This window comes from Squalius cephalus (assembly GCF_949319135.1).
Source record: "Squalius cephalus genome assembly, chromosome: 7".
Lineage (NCBI taxonomy): Eukaryota > Metazoa > Chordata > Actinopteri > Cypriniformes > Leuciscidae > Squalius > Squalius cephalus.
In genome coordinates this window covers 3,752,220-3,771,835 of record NC_137128.1, presented here as the reverse complement: position 1 = coordinate 3,771,835, position 19,616 = coordinate 3,752,220, and positions in this window count along the sequence as shown.

Sequence of the window (19,616 nt, the reverse complement as noted above, 5' to 3'; positions counted from 1 at the left end):
AACAGCTGCAGTAGCCGTGGCAACGGGGACTGACAGAGCGTGAAGCTTCGACGGTGGTCCAGCCGCAGCGCTGCGGGATTTAACCGTCTTTTCTTCTCTCGTGTTTAGACGCTCAAAAATACTCGAGCACCCTGAGAAGGTGTTGTGCGAGAGGCGGGTTCGCTTTCTGTAAGTAAGAAAGACTGGCCGCGAGCTCGGAGAAGCAAGCAGCATAAATTTATATCTGCCCCGAGAGCTGGGATCGAACACGGATCTCCCGCACGAAAGCGTATGATTCTGCCACTGAGCCACAGGGGAAAACACATTAGCTTTTGGTTAGCGCAAGCTAATGTGTCGCGTCGGCGTTTGATTGTAGGCGTGCGTGTATTTAAAACAGGCTCGTTTACTGCAATAGTAATATTTCCAGCCGCCTGAACTTAAGAGGGGACTGAGAAATGTGTGAGAATTGGCGGTTGTCCAGCCGCAGCGGGACTAACACACTCTCTTCTCTTTTCGCCGGTGAGTGAGGCGCGCACGCTGAACGTTGCTCGTGACCGTCCGCTTTGTTATCCCTTGAACGGCGCAATCTGCGCGGCCCAACGAGGGAGAGAGCGGCTTGCTTTCTGTATGTAAGAAAAACTGGCCGCGAGCTCGGGGAAGCGAACAGCATAAATTTCATATGCCGCGAGAGCCGGGATCGAACCCGGGTCTCTAGCATGAGAGTCTAAGATTCCGCCACTGAACCACAGGGGAGAATACATTAGCTTTCGGTTAGCGTCATCACATCATTGTGACGGCGTTTGCTTGCAGGCGAGCGTGTATTTATAACAGGCTCGTATACTGCAATAGTAACAATTCCAGTCGCCTGAACTTAAGAGGGGACTGAGAAATGTGTGAGAAATGGAGGTTATAGTCCGGCCACGGCGGGACGAAAACACTCTGTTCCCCTTTCACTGGTGAGTGACGCGCCAGGACGGAGTAGCTCTCTTGTAACGTAAAGAGAGCTCCAAGACCGTCTGCTCCCGCCATCCCTTGTGAGCGTCGCAGTTTGCGCGGCTCGAACAGAGGGAGAGTACGGGTATCTATCACATTCGCCTCATCTCCTGACGCGGCGGCGGCGCGGGCGAGAGCCGGCGGTTGAGCGGCCGGGAGGGAGAGGGCGAGACAGAGCTCGAGGGAGAGGTTCCGGCGAGCTCCTCAGTCACAACAGTCTCCGGTGGTCGCTGCGAGCGGCGCTTCTTATTGCGCGGCCCGGCAGGGACAGGCGGAGCGACAGCTTGGTCGAAAGCTTCAAGTCGAGCCCGCAGGGTCGACATTGAAAGCTCTTCGCACTCGGGGCAGCCGCCCGTAGAGAGTGCGGCGGCGGCGTGCCCGCGGCCCAGGCAGAGAGCGCAGAGGTGGCGGTCTCCGTTGCTGAGCGGGGAGCGGCACGAGCCGCAGGAAAACGAGGCGTTTTTACAAAAACGCCTCGTGCTCTTTTAGAATACACACAGTAACAGTAATAATGTAAAGGATATGTCGCCGGATAGCGTAGCAGGCACGGATGGCTGAAGGCGGCGAAGACGGCCGGCTTCCTCAGGCGCTGTCCTAAGCTTGCTGGTCACTGGTTTCAACGGCGGCGGCTCTCAAGATCCAGCGATGCGAAGAGCTTCGCTGAAGACAAGAAAAAACAGAATTTTAGCCTGTGAGCACTGAATATATACACGCTGGCCACACCCATTCTGACGGTTAGAAGGGTGTGGAGGGCGAGAAGCGCCCTCATTGGTTGCCGCGTTCAGAGCGCTCACTGATAGGCTTAAGCAGTTGCCGCCGAGCAGCCAATGAGCACGCTTATACAGCCTGCCTAGGTCTGTCGGCTGCTGCACTGCGTTGACAATGAATACAAAATTAAGGATAATTTTTTGGCTTCAGATCTCGAAGAAAGAAGACTTTCCCGATGCGTAAGCAACTTACGCAATACGAGAGAACCTCTCGTAAGAGAACTCGCAAAGCACAATGTTATTTGCTGTTTTCCCAGCACGGTACCATAGAACGGCATAAAGCAAGAGGGTTAAGAAGTAAGAGGCGGGGCACCAGTTAAAAAATTTCAAAGTTAAAGTTCACGCAAACAGGTATTAATAGACAAGTTTTAGTCAAATATTGATTGTTTATAGCTGAATTACTAGAACGCAATTATATTTGGAACATTAGAATATAGCTATTAATCCAATAATCCAACGATATAAGACATAGTGGCATATTTAATTTCACACCTCCATTGTGTAATATAATTGTAAAGTCCATTAACATAGATTTAAACCTAATATTGGTTCTGTAAAATGACGTAAAAATAAATTTTAAAAGTTCTTTAAATCGGATAAATAAGCGAATATACATTTACAAACATATGCCAACGTATTGTAAATGTCTAGGTCAAACAATACATTTATATAATCATTTAAGAAATAATGCAGTGCAAGGGCTGTATGGTCATAATAAACAATGGTATTTCAGTCAAATGCTTTACCAAAGTATTGACGTAAAACGACCTCTAAGCGGCATACTGGCGCTAGCGCACGTCAAATGGATGTAATGTGACGCAAGGCGGTTATTTTTGCTTAAATTGTCGCGGTTTCTTGTTGCGGTCCTGCTGCAAGTTTAAGATGTCTTTGGCATTGGGAACAACAACCTATACACTCAGAAGGGGTAGTTTGTCTGCAGTACTTCGAGAGGATGACTTTACAGTGGACAACGTGGCGAGAATTTTTAAGGTTTGTTCTCGTTAAACTGTTTTAATCTTTGATATATAAAAGACCCCCCCCCCCACCCCCCAGTGTAAAATAAATGTGATGCGATCTGGGAAAACCCGTCGGATGTCGCGCTGGGCCGTTTTCAGTAAATTCCAAAATAGTTTGAATGTCATTTTTTTTGAAAAATTTTTTTCCCATTAAATTATTATTCTATAACATATTTTCTCTTATCTCTGAAAATATCTTGGCAAAAATCCCTTGTTTAGTGCAGAAAAACAGCGATGTATAGTGTCAAGCTGAAAATACTCTCTTTCTCTAATGCATTCTATGCGACCATTTCTCTAACGCCCGGCAGAGGTGAAAAAAAAAACAATCGCCGTATATCCCATATATCTGTCCGTCCCTTAACACTACAAAGATAGTTTACCTTTAAAATAAACCACATACATGTACAGTGAATGTGTATAGTGCCCATTTCGCGGCAATCCTGTTTAAACTATAACGTCACGCAGTTTTATAACAGTCGCGATATGGACAAGAAGCGTCTCGAGGGTGACAGTTAAACCTGTTTTTCTCAAAATTCCGTTCCAGAAAATCATAGCGATCGGCCGACTTCAGATAAACATAACTTTTGCTACCAACAAGCTATGATAAAAATAAAAACAGATTTGGAAAGGGCTTGATACCAGCTTCCATATGATATCAAAACCTGTAATAGGTAAAATTTCACCATGTGGTGGGTTTTCCCAGATCGCATCACAAATAGTGAAATATAAATGACTATTTTTATGTACAGGTTTAAAATGTTTTATTGGCTAAATGCTGAGAATAATATATAGCCTGAGTTTAAAAATTCAGACTGGAAAACTAACCAACTCTTGTTGGTTAAAAGTATGGATTAAATTCATTATGCTTATTGTGTTGTAGGCCTATTCTGATATTGTTCTGTTCCCTTGATTTCTCTGCAGGTGTCTCAGTCAAGTGTTTACTTGATCAATGATCAAGGAGTTTCAATCTTCCCAGCTTCATCTGGATTCTTTAGTTGTGTGGATCTCATGAATGGTGGGGGTCAGTGATGCGCGGGTCAATGTATAAACAACCCGCACCCGACCGACGGTTTCAACTAACCCGCCCGCAACTCGGACCGCAAAAAAAAAAGTAGAAAATATTGTACCCGACCCGCTTCCTGACCCGCATTTTTGGACAGAGCGCAGAGCGGCATTTTTAAAAAGACGGAGCGTCGCCCTATTTCCTGCTCCAATTTCGCTCCGCGCACACCACGATTCTGAAGCATGATCAGTCAAGCCTGACTCAGTCTACTGTTGATGACTGCAAGATGGATCCTATTTTCAGTCAAAACTCGGCTCAATAATGGAGTTCAAAAAGTAGGCTACTTCAAAAAGGAAAATAAGAAGTCACAGGTGTAGGCTACTATAATGTAAAACTAACTATAATGTGGTAGAAGAAAACGAATGTGGAGACATCATTCCAGTCAGTAAAGATTCATTTTGGAATCTAAAAAGACACATCTCTCGTAAACATGCAGTGTGATGTGAACACGCTGGGAAGAAAGCAAAAGGTTAGCAAATAGAATACGGTAACCTGTAACAAAGTGTAAATTAAATATAGCGTAATATTCAAACAATTGATACAAGTCCATTTAAATTTTAATCCTGCGCGCTGCGCAAAAGTTCAGTTATAAGAATGTTGGCCTAATAGTTAGGCTAATTTAGCCTACTTTTAAAACGTTAATGTATATTTTTTCATATTTTTGTTTATATAAATTTTATTTATATTATTAGGCCCATTTATTCGTTTTATTTTACAGCAGTTTGTGTGTACAATGGATATACGCCCATTTAAATTTTAATCGTGCGCGTTGCGCAAAAGTTCACTTATCAAAATTCTGGCCTAATAGTAATTTTACTTTTAAAATTTTTATGTAGGCTATATTTTTGTTTATATTGTTATTTATATTATTAGGCCCATTTATTCGTTTAATTTTACAGGACTTTGTGTAAGTAGGCTATATTCCTTCTTACATAGCCTAGGTCTAATTTGTAATTTGAAATAAAACATTTCTATTTGAAAAATGTTGTTGTTGTTGCTCATTAGTTCTTTAGGAGGTAAGGCTGTGGTCTAAGCTAAAAGTGATATAGGCTACATGTAGATTTTTTTTTTCCTTTATTTGAGTGGAGCGCGGAGCAAACTGCGTTGAGCGCTGAGCGATGATGAGCGGCGGCCTGATGTAGCTTTGAGCGGGGGAGCGAACATTTCCGTGAGCGATGATGAGCGGAGATTCTCACCGCTCCACTCCGCTCATATGCTCTCTAGTACTATATAAATTACAAAGGTTTAATTGGCATCTTTATTTCAAACGACCCGACCGACCGCGACCCGAATATCATTAAAAATATTTTTGGATGACTCGTAACCGCGGGTAACCGCGGGTGACCGCAGGCACCCGCTCATTTCGGATCAACCCGCGCATCACTGGTGGGGGTACCTTCCAGGAGATGGGTGATGAAATGTGCAGGGCATTACCAAGCCCAGTCACAACCCCATTTCACCCAAACCCTGGACAGAGTAGACCTCGTTTTAGTTTTTCAAGATCAGCCACTGCTACAGCTGCTCGCACACCCCATCCTGCAACTAGTCCAAAAATGTACCAAAGGTAAGTTGCTACCAGTGATGCGCGGGTTGATCCGAAATGAGCGGGTGCCTGCGGTCACCCGCGGTTACCCGCGGTTACGAGTCATCCAAAAATATTTTTAATGATATTCGGGTCGCGGTCGGTCGGGTCGTTTGAAATAAAGATGCCAATTAAACCTTTGTAATTTATATAGTACTAGAGAGCATATGAGCGGAGTGGGGCGGTGAGAATCTCCGCTCATCGCTCACGGAAATGTTCACCTCTCCGCTCCCCCGCTCAAAGCTATACATCATTCAGGCCGCTCCGCTCATTATCGCTCAGTCAGCGCTCAACGCAGTTTGCTCCGCGCTCCACTCAAATCGACCCCGCTCGCTCCAAAAAAAGAAAAAAAAATCTACATGTATATCACTTTTAGCTTAGACCACAGCCTTACCTCCTAAAGAACTAATGAGCAACAACAACATTTTTCAAAGAGAAAAAAAAATTACAATTACAATTTCAAAAAATTTCAAATTACAAATTAGGCCTAGGCTATGTAAGAAAGAAGGAATATAGCCTACACAAAGTCCTGTAAAATTAAACGAATAAATGGGCCTAATAATATAAATAACAATTATATAAACAAAAATATAGCCTACATACATTTTTTTTAAAGTAAATTTATTAGGCCAGAATTTTGATAAGTGAACTTTTGCGCAATGCGCACGATTAAAATTTAAATGGGCTTATATCCATTGTACACACAAACTGCTGTAAAATAAAACGAATAAATGGGCCTAATAATATAAATAAAATTTATATAAACAAAAATATTAAAAAAAATACAAAAACGTTTTAAAAGTAGGCTAAATTAACTATTAGGCCAACATTCTTATATAACTGAACTTTTGCGCAGCGCGCAGGATTAAAATTTAAATGGGCTTGTATCAATTGTTTGAATACGCTATATTTAATTTACACTTTGTTACAAGTTACCGTATTTAATTTGCTAACCTTTTGCTTTCTTCCCAGCGTGTTCACATAGCACACTGCATGTTTTTTCGAGAGATGTGTCTTTTTAGATTCCAAAATGAACCTTTACTGACTGAAACGATGTCTCCACAATCACATTCGTTTTCTTTTACCACATTATAGTTAGTTTTATATTATAGTAGGCTACACCTGTATGACTTCTTATTTTCCTTTTTGAAGTAGCCTACTTTTTTAACTCCATTATTGAGCCGAGTTTTGACTGAAAATAGAATCCATCTTGCAGTCATCAACAGTAGACGAGTCAGGCTTGACTGAGCATGCTTCAGAATCGTGGTGTGCGCGGAGCGAAATTGGAGCGGGAAATAGGGCGACGCTCCGTCCTTTTAAAAATGCCGCTCTGCGCTCTGTCCAAGATCCGCTCGCTCCCGCTCCACTCCGCTCACATGCTCTAGGCCTACACTTTACTGGCTGAATAACCATGACACACGAGCTCAGTCTGCAGGTAGAGATGGAGGCGGCAAGAGAAAAGGTGAAGACTGGGGAGTGGAAGCTACTTTTAAAAAATGCGGGTCACGAAGCGGGTCGGGTACAATATTTTCTTCTTTTTTTTTGCGGTCCGAGTTGCGGGCGGGTTAGTTGAAAAGGTCGGTCGGGTGCGGGTTGTTTATACATTGACCCGCGCATCACTGATTTACACGTGTTTACACCATCTTGCAGCGCTGTGAGGAATAATAATAATGGAAAATCTACCTCAGAGTGCGGGTATTGCAGGAGAGAGGATCCAAATATGTAGTAGCCTAAGTTTTTTTTTCCTTCTCAAGTTAATCGCGTTTCTGTGAATGAATGAACGGCAGCCGCAGAGATGCGCGCTGTTTATCACAGCTCGCAAAAAGACAGTTTAAATTTAAATTGCGTCTCTGTGTGAATGAATGATGATGTTTTAGCAAACTGTATTGCTATACTGAGTTGAGCAGAAATAAAAAAATCGACAGAAATATGTTGAAATAAAATGTAGGCTATTTGTATAAGCAACGTATTAAACTGAAAATTAACATTTATATGCCCTAATATTTCATAAAAACAACGTTACAGTCAGGCGTTTCTGTTTGTGAATGAATGTTTCGGTTTTAGCAAACTGTATTGCTATACTGAGTAAAAATCGACTGAAATATGTTGAAATAAAATGTATTTGGATAAGCAACGTATTAAACTGCAAATTAACATTTATATTTCTTATAATAAAAATGAAAGACCTATGTTACAGACATATGAAAGACAACATTTCGTTGATTAGTTTTGGATAGATTATACATTTTTACTGTAAAATATCTGCCACCTCAAATAAGCTTTTGTTTGCCAATATTTGCTCATGTTAAATATAGTATGTTTTGTCAAAAATAATAAAATAATCAATCAAATCCTTAACTTTGAAATATGTATGATAAAATGTATACTTTAGTTTTTACAAAGAAAGATTACACTTGAATTGTTGTTGTAATTGTAACCTTTTTAATAAAAAATATATTTACAAGGTAGATGTAAACAAACTATTAAAAGGTAAATATAAGCCTTTTCTTTAAATAATTTTTATTGTGTTTTATTAGTGACAAATTTGGGGAGAGGATAAATATTCCAAAACTGAAAATACAGTATGAGAATTAACTGCACAATTACTAGACATGTTTTCCTTGGATATTATAGGCCAAATTGCAAGCACAATATGAGGAAAAATAAAAAAGAATTGAGATGCTTCCAACTGTTGTTCTTGCATTCTTGTGGCTCAGTGACTCACCTGAATGAATGGCTAATTAAGTATGCAGGCCCCAATGTCTCCAGGTGCGAGCCACTAAATTTGCATGATCGTTGACGCCCACTCCGCATATTGCCTTTCCAAACAGAAAGTGCTTTACAAAATTCAAATCAATGTATTGTGTTATGTGAATGATAAGGCAGGGTGATTTTCACTTCATTTTGAAGAAAAAACACTAGGTGATGACATCCATTAGACAAAAGTCTTATTGGCACATATTTAGAATGTGTTTAATGGCCTTATTTCAGAAACTTTAGTTTTTAGTTTTTTCAATAACCATGTATAAACATTATTCTCTCAAAAATGCAGACATGTACATTCTTGTTGCTCACATTTCATGGTAGCCCTGTTTGTGCTAAATAGTGTGTAATTTTTTGCCATTAATATGTTTATAAGCAACTGAAAAAAGCACAAATGTCAGGGCATGTCAGAACATCTCAAGGACCCCAAAAACACCTTAGACCCCAGAGGGTTAAGTATCGCCCCACCACAGTAACAAGAACAATACAATGAAATTGGCCTTTTAGTAACTATTTAATACACAATATCATGAAAAAAATTATATGGGTGTCTATTTTTTCCACATTGTTTATTTTAGCAATAATTGGTAGTATAATGAACTGTACTAACTCAATTACTTTTTTTTTTCTCTTATGCCTAACTGTGAACAATTTTTTTTAACCCTTTACATATATATTGGCAGTTAGATTAAAACACAATTTTAGAAGTGATGTCAAAGCAATATCTCACATACCTAGAATATTATGGCTATTCCATGCCTGAACAAATCTCTGTACCCCAATCTGGCTGATCTCACATGTGAGATTGGATACACAGTATCTGGTCAACCCATCCTCCATTTCCAAAGCCTCCTGGTCAACCATCTGAATGAGTGCAGTCTTGATTGGAAAATTGACTCGCTTATTGACTTCAGGCCATATTCTCTCTACGGTGTGGTTCTGTCGAGTAAAAGAGCATTCCCACAATGTAAAGCACAACTCAAATTAAAGTATAAAGTACAAAATACACTTTTATGTTAGTCCATTACAACTTCTGATTTTTAATTCATGTTAGCTAATGCATCCACTAATGTTAACAAATACAACCTTACTGTTACCAGTACCTTACTCAGAAACGTACATGTCATACAAATGATAGCCTAATAATTAATAATTAAATCTCACCTTAGTTGATGTTGTCTGGAGGTAAGGCAGTCTTTGCTGGTTATGCCTGTGTTCTGCCAAGATGTCTTGCATGAAGAGGGTTAGATAAAACTCTCTACCATGGTCCACTCTGACCTGATCCCACATCCATGGGAAAGGACAGCATTTCTAGAAAAATAAAATATAATAAATTTTGATGTTATTGAGTGTACTAAAAATATGGTAAGATTAGAGTAGAAAATCTTAGACTTACTTGTACACCTCTTCATAAATTGTTAAATTGTTTTTTATTGGCATAGAAGAATGTCCAACAATTTTTTGGCTAAACCCATCAATGGCTATGACATGGGTCACACCAAACATGCAGTTTTTCGTTCTGGTCCATATGCAGTTTGTGACCCACATACTCAGCATTATATGGGACAGGATTTAAATTACGTGCACCCTGAAACAAAACAGATTTAATTAGGTTACATATAGAAAGTATTCAGCCCCCAGTTTTAGAAGCACTGGTGTAGAGAGACTATGGGGTGGTTTCCTGGACAGGGTTTAAGTCTAGTCCCAGACTAAAATGCATGTTTGAGCTGTCTTAACTTAAAACAGCTTGCACTGACATATCTTAAAATATATGATTTCCATTGTTTTGTCTCAAGATGCACACCAATAATGTTTTGTTGTAAGGTATGTTTGTAAAAAACTACTTAAAAGTCCTAATATATCTAAGGTCTAGTCCGGGCTTAATGGAAACCTTGCCCAGGAAACCAACCCTATACCTATCCTGCACCCATGTAATTTTCAAATGTAGGTTTTATCTCTACTTTTTAAAGTTAAAGACTAAATAGACATTGATGTATGATTATGTAATGTTTAATAATTTAGATGCTAACACATGATAATTACTTTTAATGATAATTGCTTTTTACTATGGCACCCAACTCTCCCTGGCATCGAGCTTGATGATAAGGTTCATGCATCTGTGCCAATGTCCGGCCCACTCAAACCTCTGATGCACGAACTCCTTGTGCAGCAAGATAGCCCGTCATCATTTTACGTCCGTAATATGGTCAAGTCTGTACACACAAATAAGTAAAAATTAACCAATAATAGTCACTTAGATACAAGATAATTACATAAATGTAAAGCAATTCATTGCAAAACTCAATTTCTCTTTTTAATGTGGTAAATATATTTTCAGATGTTTAGGCATATTTTTAATAAATATTTAATAAATGTTTCATCTAGATATATCTTAACCTGTTAAGCTGCAACCCCACTTTTGAAAAATCCCCAGAAATGACATACCCAAACTGAAACAGATACAGTTCATGAACCCTTTATACTAAAAGCACAAGTATGATCTCATTTGAAAGCTGACACCTGGCAGTTTATTGTAAATGTAGAATTAATTATTGTCATAATGACAAAAATGGTTATAAATAGCTTCAAAGTTTTGTAAAGTTATTAGAAATTAATTTTTATGAAACATCCTCATGAAAATAAAATTGAAGTTGGCACTGTAGCAATCTAAAAATGCACTACAGCTAAAGCCACATGTGTAAACATTTTATGTTTAAAATCTGAAGATAATAAGTCCAAAACTCTGTATTTAGTTAAATGTTTTTCAAGACCATGTCAATGACTTTATTTTGATTTGACGCTAACATGCTACTGATGTTTATTGTCATCTTCTAACCATCTATCCAGTATATTGTCTCTATTGTTTTGTGGTGCAAACGAGCCCCATTCAGTCTCAGTCTCCCCCTGCACACATTCACACCTCTCCAGCCTGGTTATGGCTCTAAATATGCATTTCTTTTGTCTGCATTATAGTTACTAACGACTGGCTATTCACAGGCTATTCATAGGGTTTCAGTCCCCAATTTCTTTTCTCAAAGTTAACCTCACATTTTAAACTGTATCAAATGCATTTATTGAATAAAGAAACATTTCAGTAAGCATTCAAAATATCATAAAAGTATAACTTCTAGTGGCAGGTGCACCTAGGGCTAGCTAGCATGTTAGCTTAGCACACCATCAATACACGACAATTTATGAAATTAAAACCATGTTTGTGCTCCAAACTTACTTCATAACGCAAGTAGAGTATTTTAAATAATCTTCTGTGATTTAATTTGGCTTCAGATAAAAAAATCAGACAGAAAATATACTATGGTATAGTATTCTGCACATTGAAAGTCTATATAGATTAGCATTACATTATAAATATAATCTATTATTATGGAAATACCTGGCATGGCTTGAAAAACACAGGTAACTCAAATATCATTGCAAACATGTTTATTGTCTTCAAAACGTCTGTATCTGCATGTTATAGCGCGATCTCTTGTTAGCTTTGTGTGTATCAGTGACGTCCTGGAATGTCACATGATCATGGCTCTTCTTCATGTTCTATATATGGACTATTATTGTGCATATAGCGCCCTCAGGCTATTGGTATGAATTGAAAACACAGTATCAGAGTATCCAATCGCTCATAAAGATTACATCGACGCATTTGGGTATAAATTCAATAAATATTATTCCTGTCTATAGAAATATGATGTAAATCTATGAGAATCTATCAATATTTCTCCAAATCTGCACATTTTTGAGCTAAAGCCCTGAAGGACGTTGTTTTGTGTATCGCTGTCATGACGACAGCACGGGAGTTTTTTATGAATGAAAGCGGCTGACGCGCATAATTCAAATTAAAGGTATCGACTCATTTTTTCATTTCATAACTCCTGACACAAATTAGGACATAACTGTCACTATGAGTTTCTCAGAATACAATAGTGGTCAAATTTTGAAACTTGAGTATTATATCTTTTTAATTATGTATAGTTTGTCAAGGTATAACATTAAATCTGATAGTAATTTTGAATTAAATAAATAAAAAACGCTTCAGTGCGCGGGCGCACTGGCAACGGTTAACAGGTTAATTGTGGTAATTGAAAATTAATGCAATGCAAGTAAAACTTTCATTAAGGTCTGTCCCTGTTAATTTTAATGGATTTTATTGGTTAATCAATTAATCATTTGGGCTTTAAATTTTAAACAGGATAACAGCACATAATGAACATGTAAACCTTTCATCAGTACTGCTGATGTATTTGAAAAAAACTGAACCATGTAATAAACAACAGAGACCTTAATATGACAGAGGTTGCCAAACTAAAGTGGCTCACTACATTCTAAAGAAGTGAACTATCAATTTTATTAGACTGTTTAAGCCAGTATTTTAACAGTACAGTTGATGACATTTCTTAAATATTATGTCATCTTGTTTCAGTTCTTACAGTATCGAGTACAGTATTGACAGTGTACTCACATAAATGTATAAAACTTGGTAGATGGTTGTACTATTGAAAAATCTTAACATTCCATCATTGAAAGTCAATGGGAGATTTTCCAAGTTTAGATCAGCATTTTTAAGAAAAACCATCAGTTAGAAAAGATAAAGTCAGAACAGTCAGAACAGTCTGAAGGTCTGCGGCGAGTTTGGTTGTAGCTTTAAAGATCTAGGAAGAGATACAGTCAAACTTTTGGCTCAGAAGAAAAAGAATAATAATAATGTATTGTTTACCGGTAACGTTATATACAAAATCAGTAAGTTGCTTTTTCAAGTCAAATTAATAAGAGAGGGCATTCCTCCCAGAATGGCGGCGCCGCCCCAGCATGAAACGCAATGTGACGTAGGTTCACATTCACTGTAAAAAGTGAACAGTTGGATCAACTTAAAAAAATTACTTCAATTGTTAACACCTAAAGAAATTAAGTTTTCTCAACTTAAATTATCACATTTTTCGCGATAAAACATGATAATTTAAGTTGAGAAAACTTAATTTCTTTAGGTGTTACCTATTGAAGTAATTTTTTTAAGTTGATCCAACTGTTCACTTTTTACAGTGTTCTCTATTAATATACAATAACAAATTTTAATTAAACTTTAAATTTTCTTTTAAGACCTTTTTCAGAGCGGAATTTCCGGACATTTCGCTCTGAATTTTACCCTCTGCATACCAAGCTAAACGATATGAAATTTCCGTATCTGTGTGTCCATCTTCATATATGCTCTTTATAATCTCTTCATAAGCTAATAAACTCATGGTAACGAGCTACCGACTAAGTAGACTGCATTTAAACTACGCGGGTTACATCTGCGGTTTACGTACTCTATGCACTGCGAATTTCCGGTAAAATCTCAATCGGTGTCTGGGCGGAGCTTACGAGTTTCCTGTTTTGTGTTAAAGCGCAACTGAAATTATTAATGTAATGTAGGGTGACCATACGTCCTCTTTTTCCAGGTCATGTCCGGCCGGGATTTCGAGATCGCCCAAAATATCCGGGATTCGGCTTTTGCTTTCTCGTCGCCATTCATTTTGTTTACATGCACACCTTTTGATTCAATAGGACTGAATTAATTCCGATTGGTGAATCTGAATGTAGTGTTTACATGAACGCTAAACAAGTGATCGGTTGATGTGCGTTTTAACATTGCTAAGAAAATTCCTGTGTTTTCGTCTCGATCGGGATCCGTGTGAAGCAGAATGCATGACCTGCAAAGCTGGCATGTACGTGTCAGTGTCAAATAATGTAATAATGTAAACATAATGAATGGTGACTGTAGAAAGCAAAAGCCGAATCCCGGATATTTTGGGCGATCTCGAAATCCCGGCCGGACATGACCTGGAAAAAGAGGACGTATGGTCACCCTATGTAATGTTACTCTCTCCTATGATCACATAAAGTGATTTCGTCTGCGTTTTGAATTAAGTTAAGCTTCTTTTTTTGATAGCCTAACTGTTGTAGGCTATTCTCAATAGTTTGTACACAGTGAATATAATTTAATGATTACTAATTTGTCAGTGGCCTATCGTTTGTAAATGAGCCAACAGCCATCGTGTTTGTTTGTTTTAATTCTAATTTGCATTGATGGTCTTTTAGTAGGCTAATTTCATTTGATGACTTGTATGAATGTATCTGGTGGCATAATAAAGTTTTAGTTTTGTGATTATTTTTTGTCTTTCTCATTTCATAGCATGCATAACTTCAACCAGACATAAGGACATGTATTAATGCAAATAAAAAAATCATGATTTGTTGCACTTGTGTTTGCAGTGTAAGGTGTATTGAGCCAATCAAATCTTTTTTTTTTCTTTTTTTTTTTGGTGCAGTCAATTAGTATTAAGTGACTACAGGTATTCAAATGCAATACCCAAACTATTGCAAAGCTGATTTTATTGCATGCAACTCAATACTGCTACACTTAAGCATTTTTGCCTGAAAAACATCACATTATCCAGCTTTCTCTAGAAACTGAATGGCATATCACCACGATCTTTTCTTATAAAGACACGCAAATTATTATGCAGTCTCTGAGGGGTGCCCAAACTTTTTCCAGAAATATATGGTTAGAATCATGGTGAGATGGTGCAATAGCAACCCTGCAGCACTTTCAGAAGGTTTTAGTTCAATTCTACAAGCTTACCACAACATATGGAGATATGGAGATACTGAATTGGTCAAGTTGTGAATTGAGCAAACCTACAGTACATTCACAAGGAAATGTTTTAGTTTTATTCTAAAGGCTTTCCATAACAATTAAAATTTTCACATTTTAATGACATTTATTTAATGGCTAAAATAATAGTCCATGTAGTAATTTGCACATTTACTGTAAACATCAAAGATAAAAGTAAATCATGAGAGTAGTTTAAATTTTAATAATATTAAAAAAGAGCAACTGATTCTGTTTTGAAGTTTTATTCACAAACAAGGAGAAGTAATAACATATATGACATAGGCCTATAATTAGCAAAAACACATTTATTTAAACAAACACATTAACACACTTCACCCACAAATCAAAGTTTGGTCAGCTCATGCAATCCCAGTACCAGCCTTGGCAACTGACACATTCAATCAAATATTCAAATAAAACATATAATAAAATGACATTTACAACAAACCTGTATTATTAAATCTGTACACACTATCATGTTCAAAACAAAGTGAAAAATAAAACTGTCTCCTTTGTCTGGTGTACAGAGATATTTATTGGCTCAAGTCATCTTGTTTGGAAAAGAATCAAGGTTATATTATACACATTATATTTGTTTATCACATGCTTCATCATGGCCCGTTAAGATAATACAAATATTTAAAGTACATTAATATGTTTTCATGCTTGTGCCATTTAAGTGTGGCTCACCCTGTGCCATGCAGGGGGGCATGGCCACCAGTTTGAGAACCAATATTAGGTTTAAATCTATGTTAATGGACTTTACAATTATACACAATGGAGGTGTGAACTTACTGTAAATATATTAGAAATTCAATATTTTATTAAGATATCACAAGAATGGGGTTGTCATGCCACTATATCTTATATCGTTGAATTCTTTATTGGATTAATAGCTATATTCTAATGTTCCAAATATAATTGCGTTCTAGTAATTCAGCTATAAACAATCAATATTTGACTAAAACTTGTCTATTAATACCTGTTTGCGTGAACTTTAACTTTGAAATTTTTTAACTGGTGCCCCGCCTCTTACTTCTTAACCCTCTTGCTTTATGCCGTCCCACATGGAAAGAACCTATATGAGGATATATGCGCATATATGAAACCTATATGCAGTTTATATGCACATATATGATAATATATACAGTAGGCTATGCTGCAAATATGCATATATATGCCACATATAGGCAAAATTGAGGTGCATATATGTGCATATACAGGCCATATAGGTCTCCTGTATTGCTTCTTTATATCCACATATAAGCCCTATATGTACATACAAGATATGTCTCCTATATAGCTCATGGCAGGATGGTCATTTTGTAGCTCATATCTCACTTTGACAACTGTATGATGCCTAGCTCATATTTTCTATTATCAAGGCAATAACTAAGAACTAACTAAAAAAACAATTATGCAAGAACTTATGTATGTGCTAACACATGAAATTGGTATCACATGTAATTGGCATGTTATGGAATTTAACTATGGCAATTAAGTGAAAGGAGATGGAAAGCTAGGATGTCTACACGTTTTCCTGAAACATTTACAAGGTCAATTCTTTCTTTTATGAAGATAGTGGAAAAGAAGGAAATGTATAACAAAATGGTTTGTCGTTTTTTTTAATTTTGTCAATCAAGCCTTTTTTCCAATTTCAAGTCACTTCCAGATTTACATTACAGCTCATACACATCCACACATTCACCGTTACATCCACCAAATGCGATGCAAAATGCAATGTTTTCTGTATTGTCTTAATGCAGTTTCTAGATGAATATGGCTGAAAGGTCATTACAGTCTAAATGTAGCAACAACAACAAAAAAGTACATAGAACATACACTCAAGTAATTATCATCATCATCATCCCACATCTATCTGAGCATTTCACTGTGGTTAATGAATTTGAAGACAATATCTTTTGTAACGTACTGGATCCATATCTATTGATTTTCTTTAATTGCGTCTTATTTCCTTAACGTTATTTATACTGGCAAATAGGGCTGGTCCGAATACCATTTTTTGAGCTTCGAAGCTTCGGTAGTAATGAACATCGAATATTCGAAGCTTCGGAGAGAGGGTGCTGAACATTTTCTTCTCTCTAATAAAGGCAGGAATCTCTATGTGTCTGTCTGTCCGTTTGCATTTTGATTATTTCGAGAACCGTTCATCCAATCGACTTCACAGGGGAGTGCAGTGTCGCATTTGGAGCAATAGCCAAGTGGTCACCCTAATACCAGGTGTGCAAAAAAAACAAACAAAAAAAACGAATATTCGAATGTCAAATTTTCAAATCGAATACCAACCCACCGAACAAATATTCGAATATTCGGGTCCAGCCCTACTGGCAAGCATTTCTCCACTCTGCTGCTACCGATCGGCCGCTACAGCGTCGCGTAGTTGATGACGTCATCCGCATGCGGCCCAGCGCGCTGCGTAGTTGATGACGTCATCCGCATGCGGATGTAAAAATGGCGATATCAGCGTTGGAGATCCGCTATGTCCTACTTGAATGGACTGAGGGTGAGGATAGAGGGGCCCATAGTATTTTGCCTTCTCGACTTTTGGAGAAGTGCAACCGGTGAGTAACCCCCTTGCATTTTTATTTATTTAGTTTACTTGCTCAAACAGAGCTATATGGATTTTTATGATGTTTGGCTGATTACTTTTGCATGTAACTAAGAATCTGTAAATAAGAATCTATAGTGGCTTGCTTGGATGAATAAAAATTGTTGAAGAGTTTTACTATGTTTCTTTCTTCTCTAAGACTCCAGAGAGGAGACCGAGCCCTTTAAAGAGAGTCCCACGGTGACTGAGCGCTTTCGAGAGACACCACAGGTGTGTGTAACCCTTTTATACCTCAGATTTTTCTGTACTTATTTTACTTAAGGGTCCAACTGAGCTGTAGGGATTTTTATGTTGGGATAGTTAGTGGGAATATGTAATTTACTTGCCCCATATGCATAAAATTGTGGAAGAGTTTAACAATGTTTTTCTTCTCTAACAAGACTGCAGCAACAGCTGAGACCTCAGTGAAAACACAGGTGAATAACATATGTAGTAAGGATGGGTATAAACTGTGTGCTTTGTAGGAGCCAATTAGTGTTATAAGTGACGATCATCCTTTCCTCCTGCCCCCCTTCGCTCCACCCACTGTCTTTTCTCATTCCCTACTCTCCATCCAACCTCCTCCCTTCCCCCCACCCTGTCCTCCTCCTTCTCTCCTTTAATAATGTTTAGGGCAATGATTAATTTGTTTCATATCTTTATCATTAATCTGCATTCATACATAAAAACCTATTAACTATTGGGAAGCTAAGCATAAGAATCAATATGAAACATGAAAAAGCTTCTAAAAGTTGCCAATAAATTAATATTGTGTTGTGAAATTATTTTTCAGATTGAAGTTATAAAGGGCTCTGGGGTGTTTTGCCAGGCAGAAGCATGGAGAGCAGCCCGCCTTGCCACCTCTGCTACTGCCATGGTGCGGAATCTGCTGATGGGCACCTTTGACTTGGAGACTTTGCTGAAAAGCAACCTGAATGGTACAAAACAACATGTTCCTAATCTCTTCTGTCCTTGAAAACAAACAAGTCAGTCATATTCTGTGGAATAAATTATGTTTGTGTGCAGACATACCATCGCTTTTTTATTTGGCATTTTTGTATTTCCTTGCACCTCAAGAAAATGTGATGTGTATATAAAAAAAAACTCTTGCTTTCTCCACCTTCATTTTACCCCCCTTTCATAATAATTTTGAAATATTACTTTAAGGTGGGAAGCCAACCAGAGGGGATGGGGAGCAGCTGGTCGCCCTTGACCAAATTAAAAAGGCAGCCATTATTGGTGAGTAAATGCATAATGCATTGAAAACAAAACTTTTAAGACTTTATAAGTTCACCACTTTAACCATAGCCTACTTGTATCAATGTTTATTAGGCATCAATGGAGACTGCATAAGGTAGGGCACCCATTATTGTTACTGTATCTGCTTGTCACCTATAATACTAATTAGGGGTGTAACGGTACGTGTATTCGTACCGGACCGTTTCGGTACAAGGCTTTCGGTTCGGTGCACGTGTGTACCGAATGCAATATTTTGTGTGCGGAACATAGGTAGATTTTCGTGTTTCCACACGAACATATTAAGTGGCGGAAGTCTCCGCGTTCAGCGCAAATCCCTCCCTGCAGCTGATTCTAAAGTTTTACCAGTTTTACCCGTCGTCACTGTAACCTAAACCAATGAAATCGTCTGCAGGGCGAAAAAAAGCTTTTCCGCTCCGTGTGCGCCGCCGCACTCTCCGTTCCGCGCGCGTGTGTGTGTGTGTGTCTGCACGCTGCGCTCTCTGCTCAATGTTCGACTCCGTGTTTGCGCTGCGCGTTAAACGGCCCAAACACTCCAATCATGTACCGATCATGCACTGGAAAAGCAAAGTCCGCTCAAATAAGGTGAAATTTCTCAGTAGTAGACTTCTGTTTGCTGAGCTGGTATAGTCATGCTAGCAACAATGGTAAAATGACCTGCTCTGATCACATGCACTGGTAATAATAGCTTTGTAGGAATATATTTTATTTTGATAATTAGTAAAAAAATGAAAAAAAAAAAAAAAAAAAAAAAATTCTTAAATTGATTGTTGATTATTGAAAAATAATAATACATTGATATATGTGTAATATTATTTTAATATAGGGCTATTTTCTGTTCCTTTTTTCCCCTGGTGTTTCATTTAATTAGGTGATTCTAAGTTTAATTATTGATGATTACAAGCTTGGAGGAATTGCAAT